The sequence below is a fragment of the Mytilus galloprovincialis genome, chromosome 13 (genome assembly GCF_965363235.1).
Source record: "Mytilus galloprovincialis chromosome 13, xbMytGall1.hap1.1, whole genome shotgun sequence".
In the NCBI taxonomy this organism is placed as follows: Eukaryota; Metazoa; Mollusca; class Bivalvia; order Mytilida; family Mytilidae; genus Mytilus; species Mytilus galloprovincialis.
In genome coordinates this window covers 24964567-24989219 of record NC_134850.1, presented here as the reverse complement: position 1 = coordinate 24989219, position 24653 = coordinate 24964567, and the positions used below count along the sequence as shown (strand labels likewise).

Genomic DNA, 24653 nt, shown 5'->3' with positions numbered 1-24653 from the left:
GTATTATTTAATAGGACAACAATCCGCAATAGTCCGATATGACGTATATGGATCGTAAGCAACTTAGGTCACCGTTCTGCACTGACCTATACCATATCGCATAGGGAACCAACACAGACTTGTTTTAGAAATTCACAATTGTCATCAAATCAACCAACGTAATTCGGGATTCCAAATGTGTTGAAAGAGTAAGTTGAAGTATGTTACAAGTATTTGTTTCTGAGAACGGTAACAAAATCATAATATGCAATTTCATTTTGATAAAATAGTAATGGCGTCGTGTAATATGAGTTAATTTGTTATTTATTCGCATTTTAAAAAAGTATTGACAATTCCATGTAAAAGCTGTTAATAATTCACAATTCAGTCGTTTAAGTAATGAAATTGTAGCAATATGTCAATATTGTCAGAAGATGAAAATTGGCATATCAAGTGTAGTAATTTAGTAATATTGTCAGAAAATAGCAAGGGGAAATTCACGTATATATGTATATAATATGTAGCAATGGTTTGTTTTTGAGTCGGAGGGTAAAAAAACTCACCGAATAATCGACGTAAAGTAAAGAAAAGTCCCTTAGCAAATTGCATCAATGGTAAGACGACAACATTGGGCAATAATATTGGAATGATTATTAAAACAGGAAACGATTTGAAAAAAAATAATCCAATTTATCAGTCTATTTCCATGTCAATTGCCTCTTGGCGACATTGATGAACTATCGTACTTTTGATCTGAGTCCCTAGGCATTCGTCTTAACTATTGTATTTGTAAAATAAGTAGTCGTGCGCAATATATGTGTACATGATTAATTTAAAAATGTCATTCGTGCAAATTACAATATCATTATAGGGAAATGTTCTAATTATCATGATTATAATTATGAAATATAGAAATTCTTATACAGTATACTCAATTAAACACGACAGTGGCAGTTCATGCAGTGGCGGATTCAGAGGGTGGCGTACGCCCCCCCCTTTGCTGGCACTTATGATTAATAATCAGCCTAGACTTCGTGAATTTTGCTGTGTATGCCTTAATTTTAATGCAACAGTTCTCCACTTATAAAGATATTTTTCGCTCGTATTCACTGTAATATATTATTGATTATGTCAAAGTTATGTGATTCGCTACGGTGGAGTTGACAAGTACGTCGAAAAAAAACCGTCACTCAGTCATTTTGAAATTCAGATTACAGTAAAACATGTTTAGGCTAAGGATGACGCCTTCAAAGTATTGAGCAAGGACGTATTGACTTCTTTATCATAATTCCACCCAACAGAATATTATACTCCATTACACTCTAAAAAAACCGGGCGTATATTTTTTGTGTTTTTTTTTTTGGGGGGGGGAGGATTGTATGTGAATCCCATATCTGACCGGAAGGTCTGTTCTTGTCGAACTGATATACTGATATACTGAATAATTTTTTCAAAGCCCGACTGCAACCGGCCTGCTGGGTGTGGCCTATATGACTCCATATGTCGAACGTTATTCACAACTTCATTTTCGTTTCCGATTCATTCGTAGCCTTTTGGTTGATTTGTATCCCTCGCTTCCATTGTTGGGTGAAACATTTCAACCAAACATTTCAATGGATAAAAATTTCTTGTTTGTTTTTCTTCGTGTCGGTCGTAATGTAAATTACATTGAATAGCCGTATATCTTGTTCACAACAAAAAATCTGTAAAGTAAACCATACAAAAAACGGGAATTTCCCATGTCCATTTTTTACTGACAAATTCCACTACACATATATTAAATAGTAAATATAGCTTTGGATCCATTCAATCATTTTATAATGGACAATCAATGTAGAGAATACGGCATCAAAAATGTCAAGCCCCCTACACTTTAACTAAAATGCATTTTACACTTTATTTTATGTTTTTTAGCAAAAAAAAAGTCCCCAAAATTTTTTCGCCCCCCTTACCAAAATCCTAGATCTGCCCCTGATATGCAGGGGATATCATTGGTATATTTAGACGACAACCACATCTCTGGATAAAGATTCCACTGTACTCTAGCAGCTCTCTATGGTAGCTCCAAAATACGGAGGGATATACGTACATAGTCATGTATACATTTTGGTTGGTAAGTGGGTTTCAACCAAAGCTGTATGTGAACAAATATTTTTGACAGCCTTTTGAATTTCCGATCTGCATCAGTATTTCTTGCTTTTATTATCATGATCAAATTAAAAAGAGATCTTTAGCTTGGAGACAAGAACAGGTGTGGAGTACATGGTATTGAGACGGCAACAAAACAACAGAAATTGTAAAAGACAACAGTATTATAGTTATTTTAATGTTGTTACATCAGTATCGAGTTACTGGCTGTTATTCGGTTGTTACCTCTCCGGGTCCTGAAAGCCACTGACGTTTCTTATGTCTAGACTCGTTAAAATTTAATATTGGCTGAAAAATGATCAGGAAAAAAAATAAACCACTTTCATGTCATATACAAATTACTCAGAAAAAGAAGTATGCATCTCATATACTCAACGACAATTTAGAAAAGGACAAGGTTTCTGCTTATAATACTCATCTCGATGAAAAAAAAAAAAAAAAAAATAGACGAAAATATTAAATTAATTTCACGTTAATCATTCTAGATGTTCAATTCTTACAGCTCTATTGGCATGGCTTAGTAATTGTACACATGACCTTTGCTTGCTTCGCATTCATCATCGAACCGGATAAATATCCTTTGATAAATGTAAGTTAATCAACAATTTAGTTGCCATGGTTATTCTTTATTGTTATGCATTGCAGTAAAGCAGACCAAATTATTTTAATGAGAAGTATTTCATTACTGAGGTCGGGAGAATAAAGGGAGACTTTCTTTGAACGTATTATAATCTTAGTTATATTATCCATAGTATTGTCTGCTGTAGGTTGTTCCCCTCCGTAAAACATTCAGTATGCCTACGGAATATACAAATATTAATGTCAAGAATTTCAATCACGACCGGGAAACATACTACGTCTGCTGCAGCAGGTGACGTGAATCATTATCCGTAATATCGTGATCTTCGGCATGTCACGTATACAATTCTGAATGATTAGTTTACAACCGCGAATGCGTATTACGACAAACACATTTGTCAATATGCTTTGAAAATAGATTTATCAATTTAATCCTTTTGGTACTTTCAAAATTTTTAATTGGTCATGTTTTTCTTCAGTGCAAAAGAGTCAGTATATACACGTAGGATGATAGGAGAACGTGTTACTGTTACAGTGATTGCAAATAAAGTTATCTAAATAAATGAAAGTTCTCATTATTTTATGTATACTATTTCATCCCAGTCAATTTTAAAGTTTTTCAGGATTTGTTCAAAATCCGCAGGACTGAAATATGTTGTTGACGTACAAACCACATAATGGTGTATTCTGAATATGTAACCAAAAAAAAGGCTCGAAACTGCATGCTTACGAGATCTGTGCAAACTTCGCGTAACTATAGTGAAAATAGATAAGAGCGTATTTTAACGAAAACCAAAATGCTAGTGAAAGTTAAGGTATATTTTCTTACGAACAATCAGGGACAGTTCTGTTCATGTTGGTTTAGATTGATCTTAATACGAATTTTATAGAATGGCCGTCAACCACAATGCTTACAGTGGTAGAAATTAATTTGCTAAATTCTTTTAAATTGATGGACAACTTACAAATGTACATTTGAATTACAATGAGGTCAATATAATAGTTATCTTGGTTAAGAAGCGGAGTTGTTCAATAACTTTTAATGAAAGAACGTACATAAACATTTTCATCAAAAAGGAAAAAAATGCAATCTAGTTAACAGTCTGTGGGATACAAATGGTACTAGAACGTTAATTACATTCCAATCATTAACAATTTGAGGTTTTCTAAACTCTCCAGTTGCAATGCAATAACTTAATAATGACCAAAACCAGAACGTAAATACTATCGAACAGTCGTAAGAAGTCTCGAATGATTGTCATTAATTGAATTTTATGCCTTCCAGGACTAATACAAATAATCTAATAATATCAGAAGCACATTCCCGAATTTATTTAATGGATTTCTTTTAGGAAATTGAAATTCCAACATTGATGGTAACAAGAACTGCATTAAGGCATAGCTCTAAATTAATTATATTAAAGATCTTTGCAAATAGTTTGAACAAACAACATATTTTGCATTAGTTGCATGTCGGCAGTTGCAATATTGATAAAGGAAATAGAATTATGTAATTGACATGAGGATGAATTTGAAGATAGGTTATTGCAGTAACACTTGATATTTTAGAACATGTGCTTATTCCAGAAATACGTGCTTATTTCATTTACACTTATTTATTCAAACAAGACGTGATTATTCCAGAAACATGTGCTTATTCAAGAAACACGTGCTTATTTTAGTAACACGTACTTATTACAGAAACACGTTCTTATTCTACTTACATGTGTCTATTAAAAAAAAAAACACGTATGTGTAGAAGAAGCATTATACCTGCCAACTTTTCAAATTCTCCATGGGCGATTTTAAGGGCAAGAATCAGTCTAAATTTAAAGGTTGGCTAATTAGAACCCCCTTTTTCCCAAATCCTAGACCCGAATCTGCATCTTGAATAAACGTACATTTAATTGATAAATTCAACAACACTTACCGTTATCTTGATGAAATTTTTTCGTTAAATGATCAAGAATTTTCTTAATATACTGCTGAAATTTACCCCAAGGAACTTACTTTAAATGAATCAAATTTAGACAGTTATAACTGTCCTTTCCTGGAGTTAGATTTCTCGGTTTTAAACGGGAAACTCCACACTAAAATTTACGACAAAAGGGACGATTTTTCGTTCCCTATTGTTAATTTTCCATTTTTAGATGATGATGTTCCTTTGGCACCATCTTACGGTGTTTATATTTCACAGCTCGTTCGCTATGCCCGTGTCTGTTGTGATGTTTTTGATTTTAACGAATGCAATCTATGTATTACTTGTAAATTATTAAACCAGGGATATCATTACCATAAATTACTTAAAACCTTTACTAAATTTTTCCATAAAGAGTTGGTTTTGAAGTTTGGTTGTACCTGTAGAAAACTTATTTCAAACGGGATAGCACATCCTCATTTTTACGGAAATGTTGTTAACCGTGGTCGGAAATTTAGAAATGATCCTTGTAAACTTATCGCTCCTTTAAATAAACCTATTCTAAAAGGTTACCAATTAAACACTGTAATAAGATCATTTTGTTATCAGTAAATTAAAAGCAAACTAAAATAAAATATTACTAGTATGTTATATACATATACACATTCATGGATCTACAATCTGTCGATACCTGTAACTTGGCATTGCACAAGGTCATGTTTTTCTCTGACCGTTTATGACGTCTTTATACTAAATCCATTGGAGTTGGATGTGTACGAATTGATAGTTTAGTTTAAAATACATTATTTTTAAATAAGTTGTTAGTGGCTTTGAAGTAGCTGTCAGATTACTGCGAGTACTCTCAAATCTGTTCCTAGTGTCTTTTTGTTATCGGGATGTACAAGTACCCAGCCACGTCTACTTGTATTTTTGTCCATCTGATGAGTTAAGCCTTTTTCAACTGATTTTTATAGTTCGATCTTATGTTGTACTATTATACCACTGTCCCAGGTTAGGGGGAGGGTTGGGATTCCGCTAACATGTTTAACCCCGCCACATTATTTATGTATGTGCCTGTCCCAAGTCAGAAGCCTGTAATGCAGTGGTTGTCGTTAGTTTATGTGTTACATATTTGTTTTTCGTTCATTTTTTTTATATAAATAAGGCTGTTAGTTTTCTCGTTTGAATTGTTTTACATTGTCACATCGGGGCCTTTTATAGCTGACTATGCGGTATGGGCTTTGCTCATTGTTGAAGGCCGTACGGTGACCTATAGTTGTTAATGTCTGTGTCATTTTGGTCTCTTGTGGACAGTTGTCTCATTGACAATCATACCACATCTTCTTTTTTTTATAGTGTGTACGTGTTTTTATATACTTCTCCTCTGGCCTTTGTTAGTCTTGTATTTTTTTAAATTTTAGTTTCTTGTGTACAATTTGGAGTTTAGTATGGCGTTCATTATCACTGAACTAGTATATATATTTGTTTAGGGGCCAGCTGAAGGACGCCTCCGGGTGCGGGAATTTCTCGCTGCATTGAAGACCTGTTGGTGACCTTCTACTGTTGTCTTCTCTATGGTCGGGTTGTTGTCTCTTTGACACATTCCCCATTTCCATTCTCAATTTTATTGTACATTGTTTGAATCAGTATGTATGTGTATAACTCTTTTGAATGCTTTTTTAAGGAGATCAATCTATATATAGAAAAAAATAAGTACCTCACATGAGAGAGTCCCCTATAAACCGTAAAGATTTGTAGATCTGTGTAAGATTGTACACGTTATTTTAAATGGAACGAGTTGCTTTATATGCACTAATGATACTAGACAGCTGCAGCTTACGGATTCAAGTAATTTTTAATCATCATCTTTAAAATCAGTGTAGCATATCACAGGTCGAAACAATTTCAAATGTCATGTGGAATTCCAAAGGAAGGAAAGAGGGAATGAAGTGTTTCCAACATCATCAACTGCATCTTATAATGTCAAAATGGTATCCAAGCAATAGAAATAACGTCGTCAAAACTAATTGCTTTTTGAATTTTTGTGGTAAGTAGAAATTCATTTAAAGGTTACATTAAAGTACTAAAACTAAAGTTTATTACCATTTTCCTTGTTAAGAGATAAATTGTAATACATAATACAATGTACGAGAATATTGCCATTTAGACACATTATAAAAAAGTTAAAATGGGTTTAAAGAATGGTGAACAATTGGCAAAAAAATATAGAAAATGGGCACCAAAAAAATACTAAAGACGTGATAGTTAGGGAGCTACCATTTGATTTTTTATGGGGGGGCTAGGATGAAAAATTTTGTCCTGCATTTTTTTTAGCTGTAATCTCTGTCCTGTCTTTTTATTTTTCTCTCTGTTCGGTCCTGCCTTCTTTTTTTTTTTTTTTTAGTTTATCCTGACTTTTTTTTTTACCTAAATTGTCGTCCTGACTTTTTTTTTGCAAGCATCTCATCCTGCCTTTTTTTTTTTACTCAAAACTCCTGTCCTGCCTATTTTTTTTCAAATTTCATCCTAGCCCCCCCCCCCCCCCCCCCATAAAACTCAAATGGTAGCTCCTTTAGCAATGGCATGCAAAGGGAAAGCAATACAGTATCGGAGAAAAATGACATGAAGAAAGAATCCAGAAATAAAGACACCACCTTATTAGACCTACTAATAACGTGTTTTGGCACGAATGAAGATATTGCCATGTTATTATGTCTATGATTCATGCCTCCCTATGTTGCATACGTGCGTCTTCAGTGTAACTCCCGTGAGGCTTCCGTATAGGGAAGTTATAAACAAAGGGAATCAGGTTTACTGAATAACATGTGATATTTGTGAGGCCCTTTAGCTTGCTGTTTGGTGTGAGCGGAGCACCGCGTTGAAGACCGTACTTTGACCTTGCTGTTTGGAGTGAGCCGAGCATCGTGTTGTAGACCGTACTTTGACCTTGCTGTTTGATGTGAGCGGAGCACCGTGTTGAAGACCGTACTTTGACCTATAATGACTTAATTTTACAAATTGTAATTTGGATGCATTGAAAGTTGTCTCGTAGACAATCTATACACATCTTCTTATATCTAATAATAATATATTATATTGTTTTTCGCTGTTATTATTACATATGAAAGAACATTTGTCCATTTTGTTTTCTTCAATTATTATAACGTCCTTGAGCAGAAATATAAGTAAACTCATCTAATAACCTACATTTTCTGTATGAATCATTTCAAGCATCGTTATTGATGTATGAGGGTTTGGATGGGGTTAAATGATTTAAGAATAATGCCCTTTAAAAATGAAGATTAGAGAATAACGGGCAAAAAAAATGAAGATTAGAGAAAAAAGGGGTTAATTTTTTGAAGATTAGAGAAAAAAGGGGTTAATTCTTTAAAGATGGGGTTAATTCTTTAAAGATTGGAGAAAAAAGGGGTTAATTTTTTAAAGATTAGAGAAAAAAGGGGTGAAAATTTAATGTTTACAGAATAACAGAACCCCCTCCCATCCAGACCCTCATGTATGGCGTCTGGGAATCCACATTAATACAATCAAATAAATCTTTTAATCATACACCATACATATAACTTTCAACAACACGATAGGAAAGAGAAATATTGAAGCTCATACTGGTTATCCTTTCGTGACAAATATCAATTTTTTATCATCAAGGAAAGGGGGAAAGACATTTTCGACGAGAACGAATTATCAATTGAAGACAACTTTAATTTCTAAATACTTCGTCAAATTACTTTTAAGTATTTATTCATATCATCCGTTTTTTTACCCTAATCGTTAAACTAGTATTATGGTCGCCTGAAGTTTTTCTTCCGACATTAGAGAATAAAACGAGGAAGTATACGTTTGGCGGTTGGTCATTTATATGAATAGCAGACACGTCCAAGGGCGAGTAGAGGATACATTTAATGATGCGTATCTGACGAATAACGCTTTCTCTACATGGTATATATACTGATTATAATTACGACTCCTAGGAGTCGATAGTAAGAATTGAACGATGGACAGTCAGTGCGTGAATTTTTCTTGCTACCTGATTGGAAGATATTACGAGACGTGAATAATCAAAGTTTATTGATTGGTTAGGACAATCCAAACCTAGTAAATGTCCTTCCATCCCGTAGAGTATCGGATTTGTCCTCTCTATTTTAGCAATTATATTTTGCCTGGTCATTAATCATGCATATTCATGATATTGGTACACAGGTAACTTTTATCTATAAATAGTCGAATCTTCTGGAGTTTCGTAAACAAAAACGTTAAACGATATATACTACTTCATAACGTGTGACCTCACGTTTGTGGTAAAATTTGTTGATTGATGCACGTGGCTATTCTAGTAAATAAATAAATCTACAAAGCGAGAGCACTTTCCATTTTCATCAGCTAAGAGTCGACTTAGCTCTTTTTGAAAGGCTAATGCTTGTAGTTCTGAAAGGGTCAAAAGATGACAGTTTAGAAAGAACAATTTATGTCCATTTTTCAATAACCTACTGTTTTTTTTTACGGAAGCCGGTTAGTGTCAGGGTGGAGTCGTTTTTCGCCAGGAACAGCCAAGGATTATTTCGTATTTAAATTTGATAAACTATATTTTAACACATTATTATATATTAAGATATCCTGTTTACATGAGACTTGAACGATTGTTTTCGATAGAATCTATCAGTTTTCTCTTAAAAAAAAATTTAAGCAAGAATTCAGTCAACAAATGGTTTGTTCTTGATCGATGGATATGTATAAACTCATCATAGTAACCAGGATAAAATTTTGTATTTACGCATTCATGATCAACATTTCTGACGGGTGTAAATGAATTTAAATAGGCAACACAGTATCATTTTTTATTATTATAGCAGAATTGGATAATGTCTATAATTAAACATTCCATCGTCTGCTTTAACGGACCCAAATTTAATATGGTTTAACCTGTTCTCGTCCTGAATATGCATGAAATATTTGTCATTGGACGCATCAGTGCATCGTAAGCCTATCTGGCTGGCTGTAATGTAATATTGTATTAATTTGTATATCTTATAAACAGGTTGCACTATAACAAACCATTCATTCATGCATTCATTCATTCAAAATGACGTTTATGAAAGACAGTTTGTAATATTCAAATACGATACATATACATGGACCAGTGTTTTATTATGAATATTTTATTAGTACATACAAATGGAGTGAATTTTACAGCTAATACAATTGAGAATGGAAATGGGGTATGTGCATGTCAAAGAGACAACCACCCGACCAAACAATAGAGAACAGAATACCTGTACATGCGTGTATATTAAAATTTAAATAAAAAAAAGCAGTCAAGGGAAATATATCAGAGAAATCAACCTTGTAAATTGAAGTCAATAAATTTTTTTTATAAGTAATAAGATATTATGTAAACGATAACTTCCACTTGGATGCAATAATTTATACACAATTTAAGCATTCTTCCAAAAATATGGTCACACACTTCTTGGGTTTTTCATATCATTTGAGAGGGTGGTATAGGGTTATTTTTGTGCAACGTGATCGCCCGTTTTTTATTTCAGGATTAACGTGTTTTTACTTTTTTATTTGACGTTCATTCGTACAAGACAGGTGCCTCGTTCAATGTTTTCTGATATTTAATTCTACGGGCATCGTAATTTTCAAATGCTTATTTTGCGTGCACGGTATATTTCAAATAAATTTCAAATGCTAGGCAGGGATCGCCAAGAAAAAAATTGCCATGATTGAACTTTGTTTTTGTGATAAGGCGGAAAGGCCTTATGATGTTGTTCCTTTATTTGCATTTTAAAAGTTCAGAAGATTGGTCAATACTTTTTTAAAAGCCGTAAATCATTTATATCATAAATGTGTATACTTTCAGGACTATATAGGGAATATCATGTAAAACAGTGAGTTTATATATACAAGAGGACGGGGACTCAGTTACAAAAGATTCACATCAAAGTTTTTATTTTTCGTGCAAAGTTCATGACAGAAATTATTTCACGTTCAACGTGAAATGATGTCTTATTTCACGTTTTTTCCGTGCAAGCACCGCCCTTAACCACCCTAATTTTATATTTTTTATACTGTAATTTGTTAAAGTTAATATAAAGTTCTTTGTTGAAGTTACTTAATTTGTCTTATATAACATACATCAAATGAAATAGTCATTAGGGTTATAATTAAGATATCATGATAACATTCATCTACAAGGAAGCCATAAAGACATCATTGTTATATCAATATTATAGTAATAATTAGGAGATAACTGTATTGTATTTTAAGCTCCGACGGCATCAATTGGGGATTTGATGGTCGCAAATTAAGTTTACTGGCGACGCGTTAGCGGAGACAGTAAACGGGTATTTGCGACCATCAAATCCCCAATTGATGCCGTCGGAGCTTAAAATACAATATTGTTATCTCCATTCTAATGAAACTGACTGAAAACAACGTTAAAACATGTATTTAAAGTTTGCTATATGGCGTCTGCGCTTGCGCGTACGTCCCATAGCATCAATTGTCAATTGATGCCATGTAAATATGTGACGTTATCCAATCAAAATGAACGTGACAAATTTGTTGCGTTAGAATTAGCAATGTATAACGAGTAATTACCATATAAACAACTCATTAAAACTTTGAACTAGACGTATAAAATAACTGTAATCTCAATCAGGTTTCATAAATATATGAGAGAAGCTTTCAAATTTGTAAAGTTTTATTTCTACTCATTATTTTTGATATCTTTATGGAAACATCACTTCATTATGCTTCAAAGGAGTGAATAATTCACATTTGAAAATAACAAAGAGGGAAACATATAGTACTAGTATGTTGAAATGTTGAAGTTATCCCAGCCATGGTGATCAAAGTCTAAAAGATAATTTCAAATACAATCTATAAATGTGTGATAAAATGGAAAAACGTGTAAAAACCATTATTTTATTGATCAGTCGACATTATTAGTGAATTCTTTACTGCTGAGTTGCTTATTTTCGTCTGTCAAATGTCTAAAAGTTTTTTTCTATAGAACAGTACAATTAGGTTCTGCAATACAAACGCTCATTTAAGTAAAACATTAACTTCATTTAATGATTGTAAACGTTGCACAAAAGTCACATAGTTCGCATTATGTCAAATATTTAAGGGTGCTTACTATTAGTCCACTGCTGCAGATCTTGTTCCAAGCAAAGTAATGTATTTAAAAGAAAGCAATCACTGCAATTAAAAATATCTGATTGAGTGCTCATGTATATTAAACCTAAACTGGTATATCTATACAGATATAAGACTTTACTGTTCATAAAATATCAATATCATTCAAACATTTCAAGACATAGATACCCTCTGCTTGATTTGCCACACGGAATAGTTTTTGAGTTTTCAATACGGTTTAATTTTGCTATTGATTTAGCTTTCTTAAGGTGGTACCTAACACTACAGGGAGATAACTCTGTAAAATCAGCTAAACGTTTTAATTACGTTGTGTTGTTAAGGAAATGTCAAGCTTCTCAATGATCAAAATAAGTTTTTGTCAAACTGCTATATAACCAGTGTAATTTTTCTGATAAAACGGTTGGTTCAAATTTTTTGAAATTATTATATTTTTGTAAAAGGGTCAAAGAAAATACTTTGTCAAAATTTAAAGAAAATTAAACGAGTCAAATTAATTTTAGGTAAAGTGTTGGGTACCACCTTAATGTTTTGATTTGGGTACCGCATGTCTTATGTATACGAAACACTTTTCTGATGTACAACATATCAACCTTTTGAATTGATCAACCGTCATCAGAGTCACTATTTTTTAAATGTCAAATACATAGCTCCCTTGTTTATTTACATCTTTGTTTCGTTTCTGGTAAATGCCTAGATAAACTTGCCACAGAAGGGTGCTGTGTTGTTTATATGACAAAATTTATTTAAATATTTCTGAACGCTTCAACATATTTCTATCATTGCATAAGAGGGCATTCAATATACTAAACGGGTAATTTTGTTTTCCTACATGTATGAAAGTAATCATTCATACACTATACCAACTTGAAGCTACCGTGATATCAAAAGTCGAAATCAAAGGAACTACATAGATATAAGTAGATGTTGTATGAGTGCCAAATGAGACAACTCTCTATTTGTAAAAGTAAATAAAGGCAACAGTAGTATACCGCTGTTCAAAACTAAAACTGAGGGAAACGCATTAAATATTAGAGGAGAACAACGACACAACATTAAAATGTAACACACACAGCAACTAAGCATTAGACAAAATCCGATGAGAATAACCAATATAACATCAAAACCAAATAATGAATTTGGGATAGAAAAGTACCGTGACACGTCTTATAGTAATGTGAATTCACACTCGAAAATGGGAGAAAACAAACGACACAACGGAAACACAACGTAAAAATGTTACACACACAGAAACGAACTATGATATAACAATGGCCATTTTCCTGCCTTGGTACAGGACATTTTAAAGAAAAAAATGGTGGGTTGAACCTGGTTTTGTGGCATGCCAAACCTCGCACTTTGATGGCTTTGTTAAATATGACATTAAAATGATAACATAATAATACAGGACTACAATACAAATAAATAGCAGAACGTATTTGGCAAAGAAACACATGAATAATAGATAACAAAAGGCATCAGGTTTAGAATTCATTACGTCAAAAACGCGCATCGTCCAAACAAGACTTACCAGTGACGCCCAGATATAAAAGATCGAAAGTCAAAAAAAGATTAAAAATAGTACAGCTCTGAGGATCAAAAGTTGAAAAAGGTTGTGCCAAATACGGCTAGGGTTTTTTTGCTTGTGATAAGAACATCCTTTATTATATAGAACAATTTATGCTATTGCAAACAGTAAATTTTATCAAATGAATATAAAAGATTTACATGATAAAACTGACGTCTTAACTAATTACAGTAAACTATCATAGGTCAAAGTACGGTATTCAACACGGAGCCTTGGCTCACACAGAACAGCAAGTTATAAAGGGCCCAAAAAGTGACTAGTATAAAACATGTATACGTAAAACTACTTCAAAACTTCAAGTCTTTCGATATGACCAAAAGGTATCTAACAAAAAAAAAAAAAAAACAAAGTAAGATGAAAAAAATGTCAACTTTGCGGTTATACTTATCTACAAAACAATAGAACCGTTTTCCATTGTAGAAACAAACACTTAATATTTTATGTCTATTACGAATGATAACGCTTCGAATCAACAATAAAACATATTACACTGACAACACGATTTAACTTTCAATGAACAAAATCCTCTGTAATAAGTTGATCGTTACAAAGTCTTAGGTTCTGAACTCATTTATATGTGTTTTCCCGCTTATTATATAACAATTTGCGTCCAACTTTTTGAACGTCCCACCCGAAACACATTAACGTTTTTGTTTTCCATCCTTACTATGGGGTTGAGGTAAAATGATCGAGAAATATGTCAATAAGAATTGGTTGCAAATACAATAAAGTCCTGCTTCCCAAATTAAAATCTCCATTGAAACAGAGCGTAACACGATATGATACTGTAAATTTATCAATAAATAACAACGCAGTTTAATAACAATTTTAATTTGAAACTATCATTCTATCTATTCAAATCAATATGCTTCCCTTTGAAAATTGAGAAGATGGTTTTACTTTAATAATAAATATTTTGAATGTTTAGCCAAAGCTGCAACCACGTTCTAGTATTTGCCTGAAGTATGAACAATCGATAAAAATAATTTATAAAAAACTTTTCAAATGGTCATGAATTACATTTGTATGTTTTAGTAATTGAGCTTTTACAAAATGTAAGTTAGGTCATACATTTCTGTGTTTTATTATTCCTTATGCCAAATAAACGCGATATTTACTCAAAGAATTAAGAAACTGCTGTCAAAATTAATATTTTTATTTAAAAAGCCAATAAAAACATTCATGCATTTATATTATTTTATGGAAAAATTAGAAAAAGATGATGTAACATGAATGTTTCGATAATAAACATAAACTATTGCATAGATTAGAAGAAAACGTTCTCTTTATTTTAGGGCTTATAATATTGAGATTCTGTCCAATAAAACGCTGTGTTGTGCATTTCATTGGAGTCGGACATATCTATTGTATTTTCAACTTTCAAATACATGTATAGTGTACCTTCCTTGACCATGGCAATTTGTAAATGTAAGACATTTTTTGTATTTTAATTGTTTTGTCGTCTGCAATCTCTATAACAGAAACACTGTATTCATTCAAACTGTTTTTTATAAATCATTTTTATTGACTTTTTTATGCATTTCAGAAATAAAATAGGAATGAATGAGTTAAACAGAATAACAGTTAAAAGTAAAGTGTTTTTTCTTCTTGTCCACTTGTGCACTTGACTATTTTTATATTTTTTTTATGGAACTGTATCAAAGGCGATTAAGTACTTGGCACGTATATCTGACGCATGTCTAAGTTTTTATATATACAAGATCGTTGCTTTTCCTGTTTGAATGGTTTTGCAATACTAAGAAGTCATGAATTGGGCCCTTTATAGCTTGCTGATGTGAGTCAATGCACCGACATATACTGGTTTACTTTTACAAATAGTGACTTGGATGGAGAGTTGTGTCTTTGGCACTCATACCACATCTTCTTATAGCTATATTCTATGTTAACCTGAATTGTAATTGATTGTGTCATATTTATAAATTTATGCTTTAATGAAAATTATAAGTGTTTGAAATACTCAGGATTTGTTTACTTCAGGAATATATACCTAAGCTGCATTTGGCAATGATAAATCTTTTGTAGACTTTAGTTCATTATGCTTATAAAATTATAACAATGAAGCATGCGATGTTTTATATAATGATTTAATATTCCCAAACCCTCCTATCGTATTTTGTCTGTGATTTATATTGATAAATGAATATATATATATAAAACATTTTATCTTAAAATAGGTTAAGCATACAGCAACAAAAAAGCTCCAAATGCAGACTTATGTTATAACTATCCTCTCAATCAACTGAAATAACAGAATTTTGTCAATTTATAATGAGTCGGATAATCATCTATCGTTCTAAGGTTTCCGCAAACTATGGATTTTCTACCAATATATATTTGCTATAATAGACAATAAATGTTATGAAAATGTAATGTTTACATAGAAGCTTATCGGATGATACGGTCGTCAGTGATGATAAAAAAAATCCTCATGTAATTTTATAGAAATATTGAACGCCGAAATGATTCCAACCAGATAGGACGTCGACAACAATATGCAATCAAAGTTGGCTAACACACGGATTGATATCTACTAGTAAATCAAATATTTGTTTAAAAAAAACAACCTAGAAAATAACTTATCCTTAGTACAATGAAGAATAGACTTTGTTTCAATTTATTGTTTCTTCGTCCGATTAATATTCGGAAACCTACCAGCGAGTCAAGAAATAGACTCGAAGCTATATAAAAACACCCACATACTATACCTTATGATGACGTTTAAACCATCAATTTTATTGTTATCAATTCTAAATAATTTTACTTAGGAAATTAATATATATCTTTATTAGATTTTTTTTTTATCTAAACCCAATAGTTTACAATTCAGGACATATTTAAAAAGTGACACTGAAATACCTGTATTTCTGCAATTTTCCTCAACAGTCAGTTACATACCAACAATCATTTATCAAAAAAAAGAATAATAAAAAATCGTGTCTACACTTGTAGATGTTTTATTTTTTTTTGTAAATTATCATTTTTTTTTTTTTTACTTTTGTGTAATTTCTCATTATTCTGTAAACCTTGTCCCCATAATTCTCTATTCTTTATGTTTTAACACCCTGATTTACAAAAAATATGTATCTCTATTAGTTCGTTCTTAACACCTTATATATCTCTATTCATTATTTTGTAACACCCAATTAATTATTGTTTCTTACACTCCATCTTTCTTCATTCTCGTTGTTAGAACATCCTAATATTCTGTATTCTTTTGTAGCTTCTCGCTATGCTCTCTTTTTTTCACATTATTATTCTCCATGCTTTATTCTTAAACATTTCATTCTTTCCTATTCTTTATTTTTTAGCATCTCATATTATTTTTTTGTCAAATTATCTTTATTCTTTTTTATCCTTTATATTCTGCAGACCCAATTCACACTCTTTTGTACTGAAGGACGAATTTCGAACATGATTATTGTATTGCCCAATTTATATTAATTTTGCTTTAACTTGATAATGGTTGAAATGGTTAATCATTACATACATGTAATATCAAATGTTATCCGTTCGAAATGCAATCATCGCATCAAAACTAAATGACCTATCTAACTAATCATATCAATCAGAATTGTAATTTTAGTAAAGTTGTTCTCATATGCAATGTACATACATACACGTATGTGAAAAGTCTCTTATGTGAAAATGAGAAATATATTGTCTACAGACAAGCAACAAAGATGTAGTTAGTATACATGTTTGCTGTTTTATATAGATATGTGCAGCAAAAATACACATAAACGTACTTGATACGTATTTACGAAAAGTAATAATATATAATATGTGTTTAATGACACAATTTAGTATGAAGAATTTTGGCTTATACCGCACACTACATTTTCCAATCAAAATCACCAATTTAAAATAATAAAAAAAATGTTAAATAGATTTTCTGGATTATCAAACAGTTGTTTGTTTAATAGAATAATTTTATTAGCTCCACTAAAAATAAGAGTCTATATGCTAATATACACGTGTTTGGCAAATCATTTTCTTAATAATTCTTTTTATTGAAAGATAATAATCGTTAATTAATATGGGACCAGCTCGTCAGATTTCTATTTGCAAATAGGGAAGGGAAATGGATAGTGCGTTGGATATTTAGAATTAACTAATCACAAAAGGCACAACTTGTTCAACAGCACGAAGTCAGTACGGAATTGTGGATCGGTTTCATTTTATAAATACTTTTCTGTTTAGTTAAAATTGATCGTAAAGACCGAATCTAAGTACAAGGTTATAAAAATACGTCTGTCAATTGCATCCGTCAAATAATACACAATTATTATCCATATACACACATTAAGTAATATATGCAAATTCCAAAAAAATATCACGCATGTAAAAAAAAAGATTACTGAATATATTTAAAACGACCCTGGCTGAACAGAATGTCATAACCATTTAGTCGATTAAACATGGTTGTGAGCGCCAATCCTTCCTCACAGTCTTGTAACAGCATAATATAAGAACAAACAATAAAGAATAGTGGAACAGGCTAAACGTACCAGATCGATTCAAAGAAAATCTTATAAAAAACACAGACAAGACGTGGCAGAATATATTACAATCCTGTTTAATGTTGATTTATCCAAATCTTCTTTTGGAAATAACTTTCTTCTTCAAATCTAAACATATGTTGCAGCAGTAGTTGCAGAAGATAACAAAAATAAGTTTTGATCATGTAGCCTCATCTGTCATTGACAGCTTGTGTAAAATTATAGAGAATTATGATCTCAATATTTCCGTCGGAGCGCTGTGTTAGATGTTTATACTGTTATATTAGGCGTTAGTTATAAGTCATTGAAGGATATACTTATAGTTTTAAAATTGTTTTAGCAACATTTTAAAACATAACAAAGTTAATATTGTCATACTGTACGTGTTTAAAAATAAAAAGGAAATTTACAAAAATAACGAACTCCGAGGAAACTTGAAAACGGAAAGTCCGTAATCAAATACACTGTGGTATCACCTCTCTTTGTTTTACTGTCAAACTCAAACAATGAAAATCCTAAATCCATAATTGTCAATGTTTGAGCATGTGAATATCCTCTAAACAAAAACAAAATTAAAAAAAAAACAGTATTCCTTGCAAGCCAATTACATCTACGTAATATTCAATCTTCAATCATGATAACATATTTTTTTTTAATGAAAAGAAAATCATTGATTTTAATGGTGAAATTGAGATAACGAAGCACTCGAAGATCATGTTGAAGCTTTAGAAATGATTCGTCTGTCTATATGAGAAAAAAAAATATGTTGACTTGAACTCCATATAAAAAGTATTACAAAAGGTGAAGAAACATAACGAAATCCGATAAGATATTTTTGCCATATAGTATAAGGCTAAGTTAACAACATTAGTTTTCCTACTACTGTTTTGACGATGGTTCAGGATTGACTAAAAGAAATAAATTTGTGTTTCCCATCTGTTATTAATACTAAATTGTTCGCAATTGATTTTCCCCATAATAAATCATTAGACGAGGATTCACATATGTTTCTCCGACCACGGATGTACGTTTTTCGTAAAAGTAAGCTTTTGGGCAACTGTAGCAAATGTAATTGAATGACTTGTATGAACTATTTATGGAGCCTATGTTAAATTAGCAATTGACATTTTAGCGGAAATAACTGTTGTATTTAAAATCTAGTAATTAGTGTCCTCAAAAGACCTTGTTGTTAACAGTTTTGTTATACTTTTGTTGTCTTGTTAATTTCGAATTATCTTTGTAATATCTATCCGAACCTTGCCCAAGACAAGGCTTTTAAAAGTTTTTATGAAGGACTTTTGTCTGTTTCTGATGAAAATATAAAGGTGTCTACAGATAAATTATTCAAACGTATAAAATAGCTGAGGAAAAACTATTATGTTATTATAACATGCATAAGATCTTCTCAAACAAGTAGAAGAACGAGTTTTGTTAATTATTAATGAGTCGAAGATTTATCTCTCCTTTCTATGATTTCCGCAAACGTTATGGATTTTTCTACCAATGTATATTTGCAATAAAAGGCAATGAACGTTATAAAAATTCTAATATTTACATAGAATCTAATCGAATAAAATGCTTTTCAGTGATAAACGAAATACACACCGAGTAATTTTACAGAAATATTGAACAACCGCTTATTTTCATCAGATATAACTTTCACAGCAATGTGCTATTATAATTTGCTAACAATGGAATTGATGTCTAATATTAGATCAAATATTTGTTTTTAAAAGCTTTGGAAATAATTGATCGTACCAGATAGTACAATTTAGATAGGTATGCGGATTGTGTATGAGCAAGACAGAATACGAAAGCGACAAAATATCCCAGATGGACAGTCAAATTTATAGATCGACGTAAACTGAAAACGGCATGGGTAAAGAATACAAGACAAACAGACATATAATAGAACACAATACACAACATAGAAAACTAAAGACCAAGCATCACGAATCCCACCAAAAACTGTGGGTGATCACAGGTGCCCCGGAAGGGTGACCAGATCCTGCTCCACTTATGTTGCACCCGTCGTGTTGCTCATGTTATTACAAACCAGGTAAATTTCAACCATGCTTCATGCAGTGTTCGCTCTCTATTTGATACCAAAATGATGGTATGCTCTGTGCATTAAACGTATTAATGTAAAGAATTATAGATCGATTTTTTTTATTTCCTACAAATGTAACAACATAACATGCCTCAGACAGAAAACAAAACGCAAAAAATGAAAATTCAGCAATGGAACATATTTGCTGTCCATGGATAGGGGACTAGCGTACCCTGATAGAAACACATACAGTTAACTTATATATGACACGTGATAATGTAAAATGCATGTGTTGAACAGATTTTAAATGTCATATGATAAAATTCTCTAGTTATGTTAAGATTTCGGAGATTTGACAAGCTCTATGGGTTCTCAGCAACGATAATCAATAATTTCATTCCAATTAATTATTTTGTTATTGAATTTGTTTAGATAATTAAATGGTTGTTGATTTAAATGGGATTATCAATTCCTTCTGACAATAATAGAAATAAGAGTTGTCATTATACTTAACAGACATAGGTTGAAACAACTAATTTGAATGTAAGAAAAGCAACGAAGAGATGTTCGCCGAGGAAAGTAAAACGATAATGAACGATTTCAGAAATAAACAGTCTAAATAATCAAACTTACTTTATATCATGTATATAAAAAGATTGAACACTTTAAGAATGATGACAGCTTGACATCGAAATTGCTAGTAAAGAAATCTTTTAAATCATCATAAAACAATTCTAAAATTATTACGCTACACAAAAACAAAATGTGAATTACATTCATAAAACAACAATACATAATTAATTTTGACATCCAAATAGTATATGATAAAAAGGGAAATATACGGAAAACAAAGATACAGAAAAAGGAAAATTCGAATCATACTAAAATTACGATTGGCACTTTGATCGATTGAAAACATATGCTACATGTATGCTATCTGTAACCTGAATTCTCTGTGACCGTAAATCGGCAATAATATCAGTACCACGTGTACACAAATATTTAGAGTGCATTTTATGTTTTGAAATCATGTTGGGAAGTTTTCACCTCTCTATACAACAACACTATTATAAATTGTCTACCGCTTATTTGGATTTTGCAAAATAGTATTCTAATATGACGTGCTTCTTTCGCTTTGTAAACAACACCGTGATAAAATTCTCGATATATCTATACTTAGCGCAGACTCCAAGATGTACACAAATGGCTGTTTGAATATGCCTCCCACGTAAATCCACATGTATCGTAACCTATGTGTAAACGGTTGTGGATTTTGCTGTGTTAACAATTACAATTGAATAAAACCCTACAGAACATTTATTCTGATTCTGATGCATAACAAAAAGAATTTACACATTAGAGAACGGAACAATGGACAAAACAAAACAAATTAAAAGTCCGCGAAATTCCCGTAATGATTTTTGCGCATTAACGTCATTTAAAAACATGACGTCATACGAATGAAAACGTCAAAGCTGAAGGTTTTTCTATTGCGTTTACCTTCTAAACTCGGATACAATTGCATTAAAATAAAGTATTGAGGTAGGTGTTGCTTGTTTGCTGTTCTATTGCAATATTCGCACATTTACTGATTTCAGCAAGTCAACATGGCGGCTCCTTGGTTACAACATGTCAACAGTGAATTTGACGGTAGCTTACGATAAAAAATGCAAATCTAGAATTGCAAATGTTGGGTTAACTGAGAAGTAAAAAAAGTAATCACATTTTTTTCTAGCGGTTAGTTAAGAAATCATTCATGCAGTTTTATTAGATTTGTTTTACATTTATCGAACAGTGGGTAAAATAGAACAGCCACACACACGGTATACCCATCATCGCTTCAGTTTTTTGATGATCGTATTTGTCCTATTAGAATCGAAATAATTCATGGAAGCCATAGATTTGTTGTAAATTTACACATGGCCTGGGCCGTGATATTCGTTAATCTTATCCCTCGCTAACGCTCAGGATAAAATTCGAATATCACGGCCCAGGCCATGTGTAAATTTCCAACAAATCTATGGCTTCCATGAATTATTTCTTAAGTATACAAATCACATAAAAACATGGGATGGCCTTTGATCCATACTTGATACCATTATTTTACTGAAACCGTAACAGTATTACAACATTTTATTTAGAAATGCATATTTCCAAATGGTTTTCCGTGTAACATTGCGCAGTGCAAATATACATTGATCTTACCGAAAACATCTTTTAACAACAAACTGTGTGATCAGTGGCAATCAACTATTAGATTTTAGATAGCATGTTTTGAAATATGTAGTACCAGCAAGGATAATTGGTTTTTGTATAGTTGATGATGAAACAAGTTTTTCTTTCTTACTTTACATAACCGTGAATCGTTTAGACAGATGTAGACTGAAGTGGTTGCTTTAAGATGTGCTGTTGTAGTCCCATCTGTCATTGACAGATTGTGCAAGATTAAAAAGACTTAAGACCTCATATTTCCAAAGGTGAAGCTGTGTAGGGTTTTATTGATTTCATCAAGTGTAAATTGTGAGATGTTGTCGGATAAGCTAAAAAGACAGGTAGATATTACACAATTGCCAGTGAGACAATTCTCCACAGTAGAACACATGAGACAGAAGTAAACCGTACGTCCGTAAATAATTGGCAAAACCCATACTGCATAGCCAGCTATTAAGGACCCGATTTGACAAATGATAAAATCATCAAACGGGTAAATTAATTACGGCCTGATTAATGTACGCAATAATGAATAAAAACAAATATTATATACGACAACAAACGACAACCATTCATGATTTTATCAGTTGATATAGCAATACCAGTAAAATAAATTTAAGTCAAACAGATTTAAGTTTTGCGTAAATATTAGACATCCTTATAGTCCCATGTATCAATGACACTGCTAATAAGTAGATTTGTTCTTGTCAACGCGAATTCTATGCAACTGACGTACAAGTGAGAGGTTTAGCTAATCACAAAAATTATAAAAAAGAGTGTGGGATTTTTGTTATCTTAAATTTCCTGAGTTTTAGAGATCCCTTATTTCAACGATAATTTTAATGACTAGTTCAAGTTATTATCTTATGAAAAAGATAGTTTGAATAACATTTCTCGTATGATAGAGTATCAAAACGGTATTGTGTTTGATTCAATTCAAAGGAATGAAATGATTTGAATTCCTCCTAAAACACTGCTTGTATGCTCAGATGGTCAAAATAATTCTCATTTTGCTTCAAATTTAGTTGAAATAGTGATACTACCAAATATAGATAAACCTTTTTTAGAATAGGTTGATGATATATTATTTCTCTTGAACATGAGTTTGTTGACTATATTTTAGATCTAAATGTCTAGATAAGGGACACAAACGTTACATACAAGTACAAGAATAGACATTGAGTGTATACCATACCGACCAAATAAACAACAACGTTAACTCAATAATAAGCAAAACAAACGTAAAAAATCTTTTCTAATGATTGTGCCATTTTTCAAATATAAGCTCGTAACCTGTTGATATTTTGTAAAGTCGTCCTTTTCTTTAAGTATACATTATTACAAAATGTATTACATTTCACAGAAATAATAAAATAAGGGTTAAGAAAAAAAAACACTTTTCGACAGTAACAGTGTTTTTTTTCTTCAAATAATTAGACAAACGCAAATGATCGTGAAAACGTACGTTAAACTATTGCACTCATACATGTAGCTTCAAAAAACACTTTGACGCAAAATATATATATAAAAAAATTAAATAACAATTACAATTTTTTCCAGTGTATAGCTCTGATTCAATGTGCAAGTCTTCATCTAAATTCTGTGTCATAATTTTGCACAAACATAATTAGTAACTGGATGATTTTTCAGACTGTTCATATATATATAAATTTCTACATAAACAATTAAAACATTTCCCCTGAATTTGGTACATGTATGACACGTTTTTTTATAGATCAATACCTAACCATTCATTTCAATTTATTGATATATATTACAAAATATACAAATATTTTTTTATCGTACATTATTCTCGATATATTTAGCAAAGAACAGCTGTTGAAGATGAGCGTATGATATTGATATAACAATAACATCCTCATATAATCATATTTATCTTTAAAAAAAACACATGGTACAAGACAATTGTGTTGTTGAAAGGTGCATAGCTGTCGCCAGAATTAGCGGTATTATTATAATAAAAGATCGCAATAAACAATCACAATCATTTATGATAAACAATATTGATTAAAATATTCAATACTTTTTCGAGTGTAAAATATTTGTAAATATATATGATTACGTAGTAGCATATACAATGCAAATAATTTGAACATTTTCTATTAATAGATAATATTACGTATGTTTATAATGTCCACGTGCACACACATTAAATTATTCCCTCTTCATCATTTTAAGGAACCGAAAATACTTTTGCAAATTATCATAAAGTCAAGCCGTTTTTATGTATATTAATCAAGCGAAAATTGTTATTAAACGTGTACAAACAAGAAAAATATGATTTCAAGAAAGATGAATTTACCCCATCCAAACGTTCTCTCCTTTTTCGTGATTCGTTATGTATATATATATATCTTTATGTTCTGCTTTTAGTTTTTTTTTTATTAGATGCATCATCAATAGACACTTCTGTTTACTCGTCTGTCTCTACAAATTATTTAAAATAAAAAAAAAATATCA

The 24653-nt window shown here is 31.5% G+C and overlaps 1 protein-coding gene across 3 annotated transcripts in view; it reads right to left on the bottom strand.

Moving 5' to 3' along the window:
- Nucleotides 1-24653, bottom strand: part of LOC143057770 (uncharacterized) — a 50634-nt gene that overhangs the window by 12287 nt on the left and 13694 nt on the right. The window contains exon 2 of one of the 3 annotated variants that reach the window (XM_076231163.1): nt 24496-24620. The exons of the other annotated variants lie outside the window; for them this stretch is intronic. The gene's annotated coding sequence lies outside the window, so the exon portion shown is untranslated. The remainder of the gene's footprint in view (nt 1-24495; nt 24621-24653) is intronic. 3 annotated transcript variants of the gene reach the window in all.